Consider the following 13,019-nt stretch of genomic DNA (forward strand, 5'->3'; position numbering starts at 1 on the left):
CTGTGAGGCCCGCCTGTCGCTTGCGGGTCCTACCCGCGCTCGTCGCCCTCGCGCCGGCCCCGCAGCCGGCTCGTCCAGCCGGCGCCTCGGTCTCGCCTTCCGCGAAGGCGGCCCGATCTGCCCTTCACAGCCGCCTCTGTCCACTAAGGTCACCGAGGGGCCCGAGGCGCCACCGGCCCTTCTCGGAGGCCCTCGCTCCTCCCGCTCCATTCCCCCAAATGCTCTGGACTCCCGGGATGCTCTGGGGACAGGACAGACGCGGTCCCTGCTGCCACGAAAGTCCCTGCTTGCAGACTGTTGGAATTGAGAATCTCGAAGCAGAGAAGAAGAAGAACTACACGCGATCATTGCTATGAAAGAAACATGGTCCCGTAGAGAGAAAAGCCGATTTTAGGTGGGCCAACTTAGGCCCTTTGGTCTCCACCACGCCTCCCACCCGTGTCTTGGTGCGGGGACGTGAGCATAATCGCATATTTCCGTGTCTTTGAAGGTATATGGGGGGCAACACCCCCGCCGCCCCCCGACGGGATCCATGCACAGGACCTGGCATTTCCCTGTCTGGACGCTGCTGTAAAGTCAGGAGAGACTAAATGGAAACCACGGATTCCTAGATGCGGCTCCCGTGAACCTTTGGGCTATTTGGGGGGAACCTTTGCAGTGTTTGAACTTATAGGCCCTCTCCTGCTTTCCACAGACAATGTTGCCAGACACATTAGGGGGCTCCGTAAATATTTGAGCACCTCTTAATATGTCAAAATGTCCAGATTCAGAGACAGGAAGAAGCACAGCGCTCCCAGCATCCAACTCTGGCGGAGCTCAGCAAGCCTGGGCAGGGGGTTGGCAGGTGTAGAAGGCACTTTTACCACTGAGGATTCATCAGTATTTCCTTCCAGCTCACATTCTGCGGTAGATTTAAATGCTTGAAATCCTCTCACAGTCCCTCATCACCTATACGATGAAATTCAAGCTCCTTAGCACAGTCTGGAAGCCCCTTCGTGGTTTGGAGGTTGTCTAACTGACCAGGTTCAACTGCCTCTCCTTGCCTGGAACTTGCCAGGCTCGCGAATTCAGAACATTTGTAGGTCCCTAGTTGTTTCATGTTTTCCCTAAAATTCTTTGTCTCCCAGCCAACAATCCTTTGTCCGTCCCGCCGCCCCCGCCCTGCCAACTATCCTTTAGACTTGAGTCTGGTCCCTCAGAACTATCTGCTCTTCTCGAGGGTTTCTGGGGATTCTAGAACAGCTGGGTTTGAAGCATGGCTCCCCATTCTGGATCTGGGGCTGCTTCTAGAACCTGCTTCTCACAGCTTCCTTGTTGGCCAAGCAGTGGTGATATTAGTACCTCTCCTCACACAACTGCTATGGACATGATATAGGATGATACGGGTATGGAACTTATCCAGATAAATGTTAGATAAGGTAACAAGAACAGCTGATGGCTATGTGTGCCAAGCCCTGTTCAAAGTGTTATGTGTTCCAAGTGTCATATGTTAAGTGATGTAACTCTTCTCATCTTCACAACAGCCTTGTGAAAGTGTTATCAGCATTCTCATTGTGCAAATGAGGGAACCGCCCAAGTGACTTTCCAAGGTCACCCTGCCGGGTCAAGAATGGTGCCAGGAATTGAACCGAAGCTGTCCGATTGCAGAGATCACACCATGCTATGGTGCCTCTCAGGAGAAGCTCTGGAAACGCCACCTCCGTCAATGAGGACAGGTCCCAGGCCAGTGTCTAAAGCACAGAGGAAATGTTAAGTGCTCCAATGGCTGTGGACCTAGCATGATCTTCCCATCTCCCTGGCTCTTGCGCCTAACTTCTAGCAGGCCATCTGCTTCCAGTCTGCTGACTTGAGCTGAGATCCTGCCCTCACCCCCAGAATGTTGCCTCTTGATCACTGATAGTGCACAGACATCTTTGGGAAGGTTCATAGGGAGGCTGGTTCACTCAGCTCGCAGCAACTGAGCACCCAGTTACTGAGGGTACGTCCTGAATGGTGGGAATTGAAATTCCTGTGGGCTCCCGCGCAGTGGAGCCTCCTGAAGAGACCCCTGAACTGCTAACAGACAACCAGCCGGTGGGAAAGGTGGGGCCTCGCTGGTGCTCAAAAATAATGGCACTTCTCGTGCACCCTTTTCACTCATTCATTCTTAGAGGCAACAAGTCTTGAGTGCACATTCAGTGCCAGGTACTCTCAGGCACCAGACACAGCATTTAGTAAGGTAAGCACTGTTCCTGGTCTCATGGGCTTTCCAGTGTGAGTAAATATTTTCAGAGAATTTCTAAGAAGAAATCAAGCAGGGTGATGTAGAGTGGCTTGGGGATTGTGGGTGGCTACAGGAGCTCTCTCTCAAGAGGTAACGTTTGCACAGGACCTGAATGGAGAGAAACAGTGTGCACATGTAGACCTAGCGACAGAGTGTTCTGCACAAGAGAAGAGGTGTGAGGGCTCTGGAGTGTGAGCAAGCTTGATGTGTTCCAGAAATGAGATGAGGATACCTGGAGCAGGGTGAGGGAGGAGAGGTGCTGGGTTTGCCTTTGGTTAAGTCACTTCCTCTCTCTGAATTGCAGTGTTCTCATCTGTAAAATGGGCGTAATTTTACCTATGTGTTAGTGTCTAGTGAGGGGGTGGGGAAAGCCACCCTAGGTATTTCAGGCAGAAGGAATGTGATGCGGGGCATTGTCTACAGAGGTGTTGGGAGGGCAGGAGGAGCCAGGGAACAATGAGGACACCCACAGATTAGTAACTGGAGGGAGCGGCTGTGGCCCCTAAGACCAGAGGAGCAAAAGGAGAAACAATGCTTCCCAGAACCGTGATTCCTGCTCGCTCGAGCAGGAATTGAGAGCCACACCCTCAGGGGTGCTACTGTCACACAGCTGCTGTCACCACCACGGCCTGAGGGGCCACCAGAATCCTGGGCTGGGATGGCTCCTCCCTCCCTCCTGTCTTCTGAAGCCCTGCTGGTGCCTCCTGGAGGCGGGGTCACCTGACCAGGGCATCTGGGAAATGAGGTTTGCAGGCTCCCGGTCCTGGCTGCGAAGAAGAGCCTACAAAGGCAAGCGCAGGACGGGAACCACAGACGCCATTCCCACACCAGCCACTGCACACCTCTGTACGAGGAGGGAGACAAGTATGTGTTCAACAAATTACTGCACGGATGCTTCATAGCACGTAGTAGGCATGCGGGAAAGGCAAACAGAAACACCTTTAGTATAATATATCATACTAAACACCTTTATGTAAACACCTTTAGTATAATATTTTAACATGAAGGTCTGAACTTCTGATGTGAGGCATCAAAAATGAGCATTTTTAAAATAGAATTTTAAATCCGAATGGGTGATGTATTCACCCATCGAATTCAAATTGCAAAGCGATATGCGGTGAAGATAAGTTTCTCGTATCCTGTCTTCTCATTGCCTCATCCTTGACTCCTCCTAAAGCTGTCGCTGGTCCCTTTCTTCTGTGTCTACGGATCGTCCAGACCGGGGCAAGGGTATGCGTCTATTCAAAACAACTGTTTTCTTTGCCCCACAGGGTGCGTGCCACGCACACAGCTCCGGGACTCGCGTTTCTCTCTCCACCGAATCTTGGAGGTCGCTCTCAGCACACACCACTTTGTCTTACCAGAACCATGATTTTCCTAGCCAGCCTGCCGCAGTCTTTTACCGTTTCCGAGAGGGCTGCGGTGCGTACGCTTGCACAACTTCCTTGTGCCCGTGCGCATGTCTTCCTGTGGGATCATTTCCGAAAGGGAACTTGCTGGGTCAAAGGCTGTGGGCGCTTGTCACTGTGACAAATACGGCCCCACCGCCCTCCGCTCCCACCAGCGGGGGCTGTTTTCCCGAAGCGTCACCGGCACCCTCTTCACAACGCCCCCATGGAGGCCCCAGACGTGGAGGGACAGAGATAAGCCCTCCCTGCTGTGCCCTGTCTGGATTCCTGACCCACAGACTGCATGAGCAGGATCAAATGGCTGCTGCTCTATGCCTCCGTGAAGTGGCTGGTTACGCGGCAGTAGGCAGCTGGAACAGCCCCTTCCTAAACTTTTGGCACAGCTCTCCACTTGGTGAGACAAAAGTGGGCCTACCTGTGCTCCCTGCTGCCCAACTGCAACTGTTAGCCCAACTGCAGCTGGCCAGTGTCCTTCCAGGATGTTCCTGGGGAGCCTCCGTCATCCCACCCATCGGCAGGCCACCTCGGATGCAGAAAAGGCCCCGGTGTGTGTGCAGAAACCACACTCTTCGGGAACCCCCGGCACATGCCGTTCACGCCCGTTAGGATAAAACAGTTGCCACAGCTTCACACAGCGAGTCTGGGAAAGGCACACGTCGCTCCTAATTTATCTTCTTGGTGGAGACTGATAGCGGTCAGCGTGAGCGGTGAGCCTACTTAGCAGTTGTGGTGATCCATGGGAGGTATGTCACTTGCTCATTTGTCACCTAATCCTTGCTGAGCACCTGCTCTGTGCCAGGTTGTGAAAAAGCCCTGGTGACAGAGGAATAAATGGATGAGGCCGCTGCCTGCCATCAGCCCTAGTTCAGGGCTGGGGCAGACGGGGCAAGGATACCGAAGGGTGACGCGAACGGGTGACATTCCAGTGTTGGTTTTTTAAGTTCGTTAATTCATTTAGAGAGAGCGAGCGCACATGTGAGCGGGGGAGGGGGGGAGGGAAAGAGAGAGAGAATCCCAAGCAGGCTCTGTGCTGTCACCGCAGAGCCCAGTGTGGGGCTGGATCCCGTGAACCATGTAATCATGACCTGAGCTGAAACCAAGAGTCGGACGCTGAACCAACTGGGCCACCCAGGCGCCCCTATGGGAACGTTCCCGTGTTGATATGAGGAGGAAATAGGCAAACTGGGCCAAGATGGTTTGGTAATCATAGTGCCTTTTTGCAGTGCATCGTATGGCCTGCGCCTCCCTCGGGAGCATGAGGTAGGCAAGACATCCATTCGTATACTGATTTCGCAGCCGGACTGGGGCTGGGGGATGGCAGGGGAAGGGAGGCGATTCAGGATATATTCCCAGGACATTGAAACATACTGTGTATTCATTCGCTAGGGCTGCCACAACAAAGTACTACAGACCGGTCCTCACATGACCCCCTGTGCGCATGCGTGCGCGCGCATATATATATATATATATATATATACACACACACACACACACACACTCCTTGTGGGTCCAGATTTTCTCTTCTTCTGAAGTAGCCAGTCAGATTGGGTCAGGGCCACCCATGTCACCTCATTTCACCTCACTTGCCTCTTTAAAGACTATCTCCAAATACAGCCCCATTCTGAGGTCCCGGACTTCAACATATGAATTTTGGGGTGACACAACTCTGCCCAGAAACACACTGTTGCCTAGTTTGGACTGAGGCCACCGTATGTAGCAAGTCTCTGTGCCCTGCGGTGACCGTTGCCAACATCCAGCTTAAAAGAAGTTGGAGATCCAAAGGAACATTGATTCGGGACAAGGATGTGTGGGGTGACGACACTTGCCCTGGGCCCCCTGGGTGGCTGCATGCGAAGCTGTCTAAAGGGCACCCGTGCTCTCGCCAGCACTATTCAGTCACCAAACGATGGAACTACCCACGGATGAATGGATAAACCCACACGATGGGGTATTATTTGGCCATTAAAAAAGTGGGATGAAAATGTTCCGGAAGCAGGCAGACGTGATGATCGGCATTTGTGCCAGACCCTTAGTCCACCCTCACCAGTGCTCCTTGATGGGTTCACTCTTTGGGCACTGAAATATATTTATTTAAATGGGAAACTCTATGTGACTATCCAAATGTAATGTCTGTATCATACGCAGGACCTTACAAAAATAAATACAATAAAAACAACAAAAAAAAGGTTATTAGATTCTAGTTAGATATTGTCGCTCCCCTAAAGCTCCCTCAGAAAGGGGGCACTTGCCCCCTAGGTGAGATGTTGCCATTTAACTCTGGGCTCCGTACGACCCAGGACCACCTTGCTGGCCAGCCAGCCTTTGAGGAAATACAGCCTCACACTAAGTAAGGAGCACTCCCCAAATCCCAGTGGGGGGCAGGGGAGGATTTCTCTCTCTCTCTCTCTCTCTCTCTCTGTATCCAGGCCTGAAAACACAGGCTCCTTGTTCATATGCCTGGACCTGCAAATGGACTGGGCTGCCTGGATTCCTCACAGAGAGGGTCCCAGAGACACTCCGTGAGATGTCCAAGCCCGTGAAGTGGGAGACCTGGGTTTGCGTCCTGACTCCGGCACCTAGAGGGGACTTAACTGTTCGCTCATTCGACAAACATTCCTACGCTCCAAAGACTGTGTGGCAGCGGGGGGGGGGGGGGGGGGGGGGGGGCTGGCAATGCACAAGGTGGGTGCAGTCCTGCTCTTTGGGAGCTTTTATTTCAGTGGCAAGAGTTGGTCAACAAGCAAGGACGCAAGGAAGAAAACTCCAAGTAGTGGTGCAGGATCAGAATAAGATGGGGAAATGAGGTGAAGGGTGCCCAGGGAGGCACCATTAGATGGCGAGGTCAGGAAGGGCAGCATCCACCTTTCCTCTTGCCTAGAATATGGCGGTGATGCCTGCAGGTACGGGAGCCATTTTGTGACCAGGAAGCAACAATCAGGAGGGCAAAAGTCAGCATAGAAAGGGGATGTAGACGACGAAAAGAGCCTGGGCCTTCAGTAACCTCACAGCACCACCGCACAAGCCCTGGACCTTCCTCCTCCAGACTTTCTAGTACATAAGGCAAAGGAAGTGCCCCTGTGAGTTGGGTTTTCCTAACAGCTGAACACATGTCTAATGACAACAGATCTAAATGACCAGATTAAATGATGGTAACGTGTGGAGGAAGAAGACTTCAGGTAGAGGGGACAGAAGTACAAAGGCCCCGAGGCAAGGACAGACTCGAAGGATCTGAAGAACTGAAACAAGGTCAGTGCGGCTGAAGTGGGAGGAACCTGAGGGACACGGGGGGGAGCAGGGGCTGCTTCGGGTCCCTCGGATGGTACCCTTCGCGCAGCGGGAGGGCAGTGGAGTGTTTGGAGCAGGACAGAGACGTGATCTGACTGAGGTCTTAGAAAGATCTTTCTGGCTGGGAGACCATATGGTCAGGCAAGGGATGCTGGGCTCTGGCCTAGGCTGGCTGTAGTGGAGATGGGATCTGGGGGCCATGTGTATACACATACACACACACACACACACACACCACATGGGGCCCTCTTCCACCCAGACAGACTCCAGTTTGAATCCCGACCCTGCCACTTGTCAGCTGTGGGATTCTGGGACAGGTGACCGAAACACTCCGAACCCACTAGTTTCTCTGTCTTACCCCCCTGTTGTGGCCTAGGTTCTGTCCTGCCCTCCTAAGCTGCCTTCCTACCCGCAGCCTTCACCTTGCAATCCTTTCTCCACACTGCAGCCGCCAAGATTCCTTTAAAATAAATATGAACATGGCTGGGGCGCCTGGGTGGCTCAGTTGGTGAAGCCTCTGAGTTCGGCTCAGGTCCTAATCTCACGGTTCGTGGGTTCGAGCCCCGCGTCGGGCTCCATACTGATAGCTCAGAGCCTGGAGCCTGCTTCGGGTTCTGTGTCTCCCTCTCTCTTCCCCTCCCTGCTCACGCTCTATCTCTGTCTAAAAAATAAATAAACATTAAAAATAACATAAGATAAAAATGAACATGGCACTTCCCTGCTTATAACCCTTCGATGACTCCCCATAAGCCTCAGCAACAAATCGAAATGCCTGACCGGACCGGGACTCTCTGTTAGTCTAACAGAGAGACTGCACAATGCCTCAGAGATCAGATGTACAAGCTGGGTTCTCCCTCCCCGCAGCCAGCTGCTTCCTGAAGGGGAAGGTGGGGCGGGGGGGAAGCCCCACCTTCTGAAAGCCTCCGTCCACTTCTGCCATTAACCACCTAGGAGGCCGGGAAGTGCAATCTGTCCAGGAAGGGTAGGAAATGGAGTTTTGGTGAATTACTGAGTCCCCGCAACAATCTGCCCTCTGGCGACCCAGAGGTAGCGTCCCCCTTCTTGGCTCGCACCACCCTCCACCAGGGGCACACCCTCACACCACACCCCGTTTCCGCTCGAGGCCTCCTATCTCTTAGGGATGCACCGTGTTCTCCACCTGCGGCAGCCCGGGATCTAGAAGTAAGAGCCAAGTTGCTACCTGCTCTGAACCAGAATGAGATGTGGGACAGAGACGGGACGAATGTGGGTAAAACTCATCAGAACAAGGGAGAGCACGCGGCAGCACCAGGCCAGCGACGGTGGGATCCAGGGAGCAGGCATCGGGGGTCCCCCCGCCCTGGCTCTGCTCTCTGGGAGGACCCTCCCAGGCCCATTTTCTCCGAGGAGGAGTCTGTACACTTTGTGCAGCCTGCCCACACAGGCGTGGCTCGGGGGTCAAACCGCAGGCTCGTGGCTTGTTTGGCAAGAGCGATTTCCTCCAAAATGTAGGGAGCTCTCCTTTCAGGAAGTTCCAGGGGACTACACCTGAGGTTCTCTTTTTAACATAGCTTTCTGGAGGCTTCTTTGCTTTCCTCTCTAATCACTCGTCCGTCTCTGTCTCAGTTTACTGATGCTTCACCTCCCGAGCCTCTCAGACGATCAGCGAGCAGGCCAAGTCAATGCTTCCCCTGAGCTTGGCCTGCGGCCGAGGCCTTTGCCCACAGACCCGAGAAGGTTGTTGGCTCAAACGTTTTCGGTTTTATTCCCTGCTATTTGGGGCCGGTAGCAGGTGCCTTTTCCAACTGCAAGGCCTCCAACGCTTTCACCCACCTCTCTTCTGGCTGCAGACCTGTATTCCTCACGCCTCGCCTGGAGCTGAAGGAACAAGCCGCACGCGTGGGTATCCAGCTTGTTTCACCGGACTCCCCCCCACCCCCGGAGCCACAGGGTGCGTGCCCGGTCTGCCCCCCAAGGCACCGCAGGGGACGGTGTTCACAAACATTTGGCCCCTGCAGAACATGAGTCCCCAGCTTCCCACTCTGCAGTAATATGTCCCCGCTGCCTGACCACTGAGCCCGTGCTACGAATTTCCGGCTGTAGATCCTGGAGGTGCCCTACTTGAAGACGCCTTTGGCGCACTATTTGGTATAACAAACACGCCCCCAAATGCAGCTCGGCCCAAGCCCAAATAAGAGTTTGGTTTCGTCTCCATGCAGCAGTTCAGGGACCTGTGGTCTTTACGAGTGGATTCACTGTCCCCAGAGCCTTGCCATCGACTCATTCAGCAGTGGAATGAGAAGGACAGAGCCTGGAAGGAGCCCAGCTCGTTTCCACACATGTTCCATTGGCCAGGACTCGGGCCCAGGACACGCCAGCCACACGGAGGCCGGTAGGTGCAGCAGCTGTGTGTCCGCGCGTGGAGACAGATTCAGTTGTGAGCAGCCTCCGCCACAGCTCAAGGCTCTCCATCGTCTGGCCCGCCCACCTCCCCAGGCTCCTTTCCTCACTCCCTCACTTCCGGCAACTTCAAAAGATGCCCTAAGCCACCTTGCTGTTGGGCCTTTGCTCATTGCTGTTTGGTCTACTCAGAGCTTTCTCTCCCGACTGTTCCATCTGTCTGCCCATCTGTCCATCCAGCCATCCATCCATCCAACCATCCAGCAAGTATCGTTGAGCCTTAAACATGTGCCAGGCACTGATCTGATCTCCAAACGAGCATATCAAAACGAGCAACATGGAAAACAAACAATACTGTCTTCGCGGGGCTTGTATTTTGCAGCGAGATGCAGACAGTAAATAAACAATCCCAAACAAAGCGGGTATGTACGCAATGTAAGAGGTGAGCGATGACCGGGAAAACTGGAGAAGGGGTAAGGGAGTCAGGATGGGTGGGTAGCAACATGAAAGGCAGGGTAGCTCTGGGAAAGGAGGCCTCACTGAAAAGGTGACGGTTGGGCACAGACCTGAAGGAGGCAAGGGAGGGACACCTGAGGATGTCTGGGGGAAGAGCATTCCGTGCACACGGAACAGCATGTGCAAAGGCCCTGAGGTGGGAGTGACTTTGCAGGCATGAGGAACAGTGGTGGCGGGGGAGCCCGTGTGGCTTACAGAGTGGGGGGAGATGAGGTCAGAGGCCGTGGGGACCACGTCGTGTGGGGCCTGTGCGCTGATCCCTTCACAAAGCCCACCTCTTTTAGCTTTCAAGCTAGATATTCCTTCTTCAAGAGAGCCTTCCAGGGCCCTCTGCATGGGGTGGGTGCCTCACCTGTGTATGCCGGCAGCCTTGTCACGGCGTCTTCTGTCTGGGTGTGTGCTTTTGACCCCCGCCAAGCACTGTGGGTCCCCTGAAGATGGAGCCCCATCTGCCTTGCTCACCCTTATGTCCTCAGGGGACACATAACGGCTACTCCACGTGGGAATGGGACTGGCATTCTGAACTGTGGGGTCTCCACGTGGAAAAGGAGGACTGTCCCTTCACAGGCGTCTTGGGAAATTTCAACGAGGGCAAGTGGCTCTTTAGTTGGCCGTTTTGTCTTAGCAGATGAAACACCAGTGAATTCTTATTCCCTGACTCTTTTTATTCTAGATTCCAGAACGACCACGGAGAGGCTTATTCCTGTCCTGTCTCGGCATCTTCCCACATCTAACGTGTGACTTCATCGTGCAGTGCCTCTCACATCTGGACAGTCTGTAGAAAGAAGCCTCTCGAAGGATCCTCCTGTGACGTCCTGCCTTCCAGCCTCTCCCTGATCCAGGAGGTTGCCGAACCTCAACCCACAGGTCTCCCATCCAACTCCCTGATTCTGGCCTGCCAGCGTCCCCCTTCACTTCCTACAGGCTCATGACACGCCAGCCCCTGGGGCGCCACCGTCCTGAGGACTGAGGGCCTCCCGATGGGAGTGGCCATTCCGACAGCCTTTCTGCGTTGGCTTGGCATTGGGATCTGTCATTCTCGACCATGCCGGCTTCAGCCCTTGGCGTCTAGATGGCCTGGCGTGATGGCAGATGCCCCGCCCCAAGCTGGCAAGAATATTTTATCCCGGCTACTTGTCTGCGTGCATCCACGTCCCTTCCTCCCCTGGATCACGCAGGGAAGACACGCCTGCAAGCCCCACTTCCCAGAGCCCTTAGCATTGGGCTGCCCGGTCATTTCTGCCCGAGGGAGGCGCCGGCAGGAGACTAGAAGGCAGTGAAGGAGTTTCTGGATTTGGGGGTGTTTTTAGCGGCGGTGGCAGCAGGGACCTGCGGGCCTGTACTCCGGGGTTTTGTTTGGGCAGCGAAGCCCTTCCAGCGGCCCAGTGATCACAGCTTGCGGCGACACTCTGTCACCGGCTCCCACCGGTAGCTTCCCACACTTGCTACTCTTCGGGTCACTGGGTCATCTTCACACACTGGCTCCTCTCATCCTTCCTATGGTTTGGTAACGAGTCCCCGCACGAAATCCCCTGTCTGAAGCACCTAGAGTCAGTTTTGCTGGCTCTCCACTGACCACTGTTGTTCTTGGGACGGGCTACGGCCTCAGAGGATCGGGGGCCCGGGCCCCGGCTGCGGTGGAGCGCACGCATGACCTCGCTGCCGGAAGGCGGGGCCTGGAGCCCCCCTGGCTGCTGTCCCCAGTCACCGTGATGGGGACCACAGGCGCAGATGCTCTGGTATGGGCTGGCAGCGGGGGCTGCGCTGGAGTCGGAGGAAAACCCAGGGCTCGGCTTGAGGCGCAGGTCCCAAACCACAAAGCGTCCAAGGCCAGAAAAGCCCGTCTTTGATATCGTGTAGCTGTCGGCCGGATACGACTGCAAACAGAACCCCGGATCGGATCTCGCTGGTTGTGGTGACAAGTGCGTCGCGTTCACAGCCTCGCCAGACTCTGATGTGCACTTTACGGTGCTGACTTGGAAGGAGCGGGGCCCTGAGAATAGCACAGGGGACACTTGGCTGGACTTGAGCAAATTAGAGAATCCTGAACTGAGGGAGGGACAATGTGAGCGAACGCTTGAACGTCATGCCCCAGCTGCACGTGATGTCTTCTCACGCCCGCTGGGCCCCCCGATTAGTGATGCACCTCGTAGCTCAGCACGGAACCATCCTCAGCCTTCCAAACGAGCAGAGAAGCTGCCAGAAGAGTTATCTGTGGATTGCCCTCGGTTACCATTTGTCACCTAAAGATCTCACGACACACAAGCGCAGCAGCATAAGGAGGGGAGGAGCTAGGTGTGGATCCTGGTTCCCCTGCTCTCTAGCTATGTGGGCTGCAGCCTAGTGACTCCCCCCTGCTGAGCCTCAGTTTCCTCATCCGTAAAACAGGCCTAAGAACCGGGATCTCACGGCATGGCTGTGACGACGAAGCCGGACGGACACTCTGAAGGGCCTGGTGATCGTGGTGCCTTCCCGTTTTGTTCAGACTAGCACCGTAATTCCGAGTGAGGACTAGGAGAAAAACTTCCCACTCAAGGGTCCCGCCCTCCCCGGGCAGTGGCGTCGTGGGTAGGGAGCGGGACACACACACGACGGGGCCACACAGTCCTCGAGCACAGTGCCCGGCTTACCCCAGAGGCCCGTACACTGGACCAGGATTTCCCAACAAGGCTCTTTGGCGGGGAGAGGGCCATGCCTAAGAGCAGTAGCTGACGTGAGGTGACGGGACCTCACAGCCTTTTCCTGGTGACTCCCGTCCGGCTGCCCCGCTGGCCTTGTTGAGAGCACGGCCGTGGCCTCAGGAGGTGGGAGCTGCGGCACGGGAAAGGATGCCAAAGCCCCCGGATCCTGACACGACCGGTGTCTGGCCGGGAGACCTTAGCCAAGCCCTGGTGCCTGTCGCAGCGAGTTCCTTACCTGAAAATGGGGGCTTTGCTGCTCATTAAATAAGCGGCTGAATGCCAGGGACCAGGGACAGAATGGAGACCGCCTGCCAGGCCTGCTCTCCCTTCCTTCCTCACACCCCATGGCTCCCGAATCGAATAGGTAGAAGGGGGCCAGGGATCAGACTGTTGTGGGGAAGGTGCAAGATGCTGGGGAACCGCCGCCCCCCACCCCGGCCTGTGAGCACCCACGCTGTCGCATCTAGCAGTCCTGGGGCCCGCACG

At 55.1% G+C, this 13,019-nt stretch overlaps 1 long non-coding RNA gene across 3 annotated transcripts; it reads left to right on the forward strand.

Annotated features, from left to right (window-relative positions):
* The first annotated feature begins 1 nt into the window (after window position 1).
* On the forward strand, window positions 2–7,510 carry LOC122485069. 3 transcript variants are annotated; one of them, XR_006297777.1, is made up of 5 exons: window positions 2–2,218; window positions 2,369–2,505; window positions 2,806–3,127; window positions 3,535–4,379; window positions 6,099–7,510. It is a non-coding gene; the product is annotated as an uncharacterized LOC122485069 (long non-coding RNA). The 3 variants fall into 3 exon arrangements; XR_006297778.1 differs by lacking the exon at window positions 2,369–2,505 and having other exon boundaries at window positions 6,099–7,509; XR_006297779.1 differs by lacking the exons at window positions 2,369–2,505; window positions 2,806–3,127 and having other exon boundaries at window positions 6,099–7,509.
* The last annotated feature ends 5,509 nt before the right edge of the window (window positions 7,511–13,019 follow it).

Source organism: Prionailurus bengalensis, chromosome E1 (genome assembly GCF_016509475.1).
Source record: "Prionailurus bengalensis isolate Pbe53 chromosome E1, Fcat_Pben_1.1_paternal_pri, whole genome shotgun sequence".
Taxonomy (NCBI): domain Eukaryota; kingdom Metazoa; phylum Chordata; class Mammalia; order Carnivora; family Felidae; genus Prionailurus; species Prionailurus bengalensis.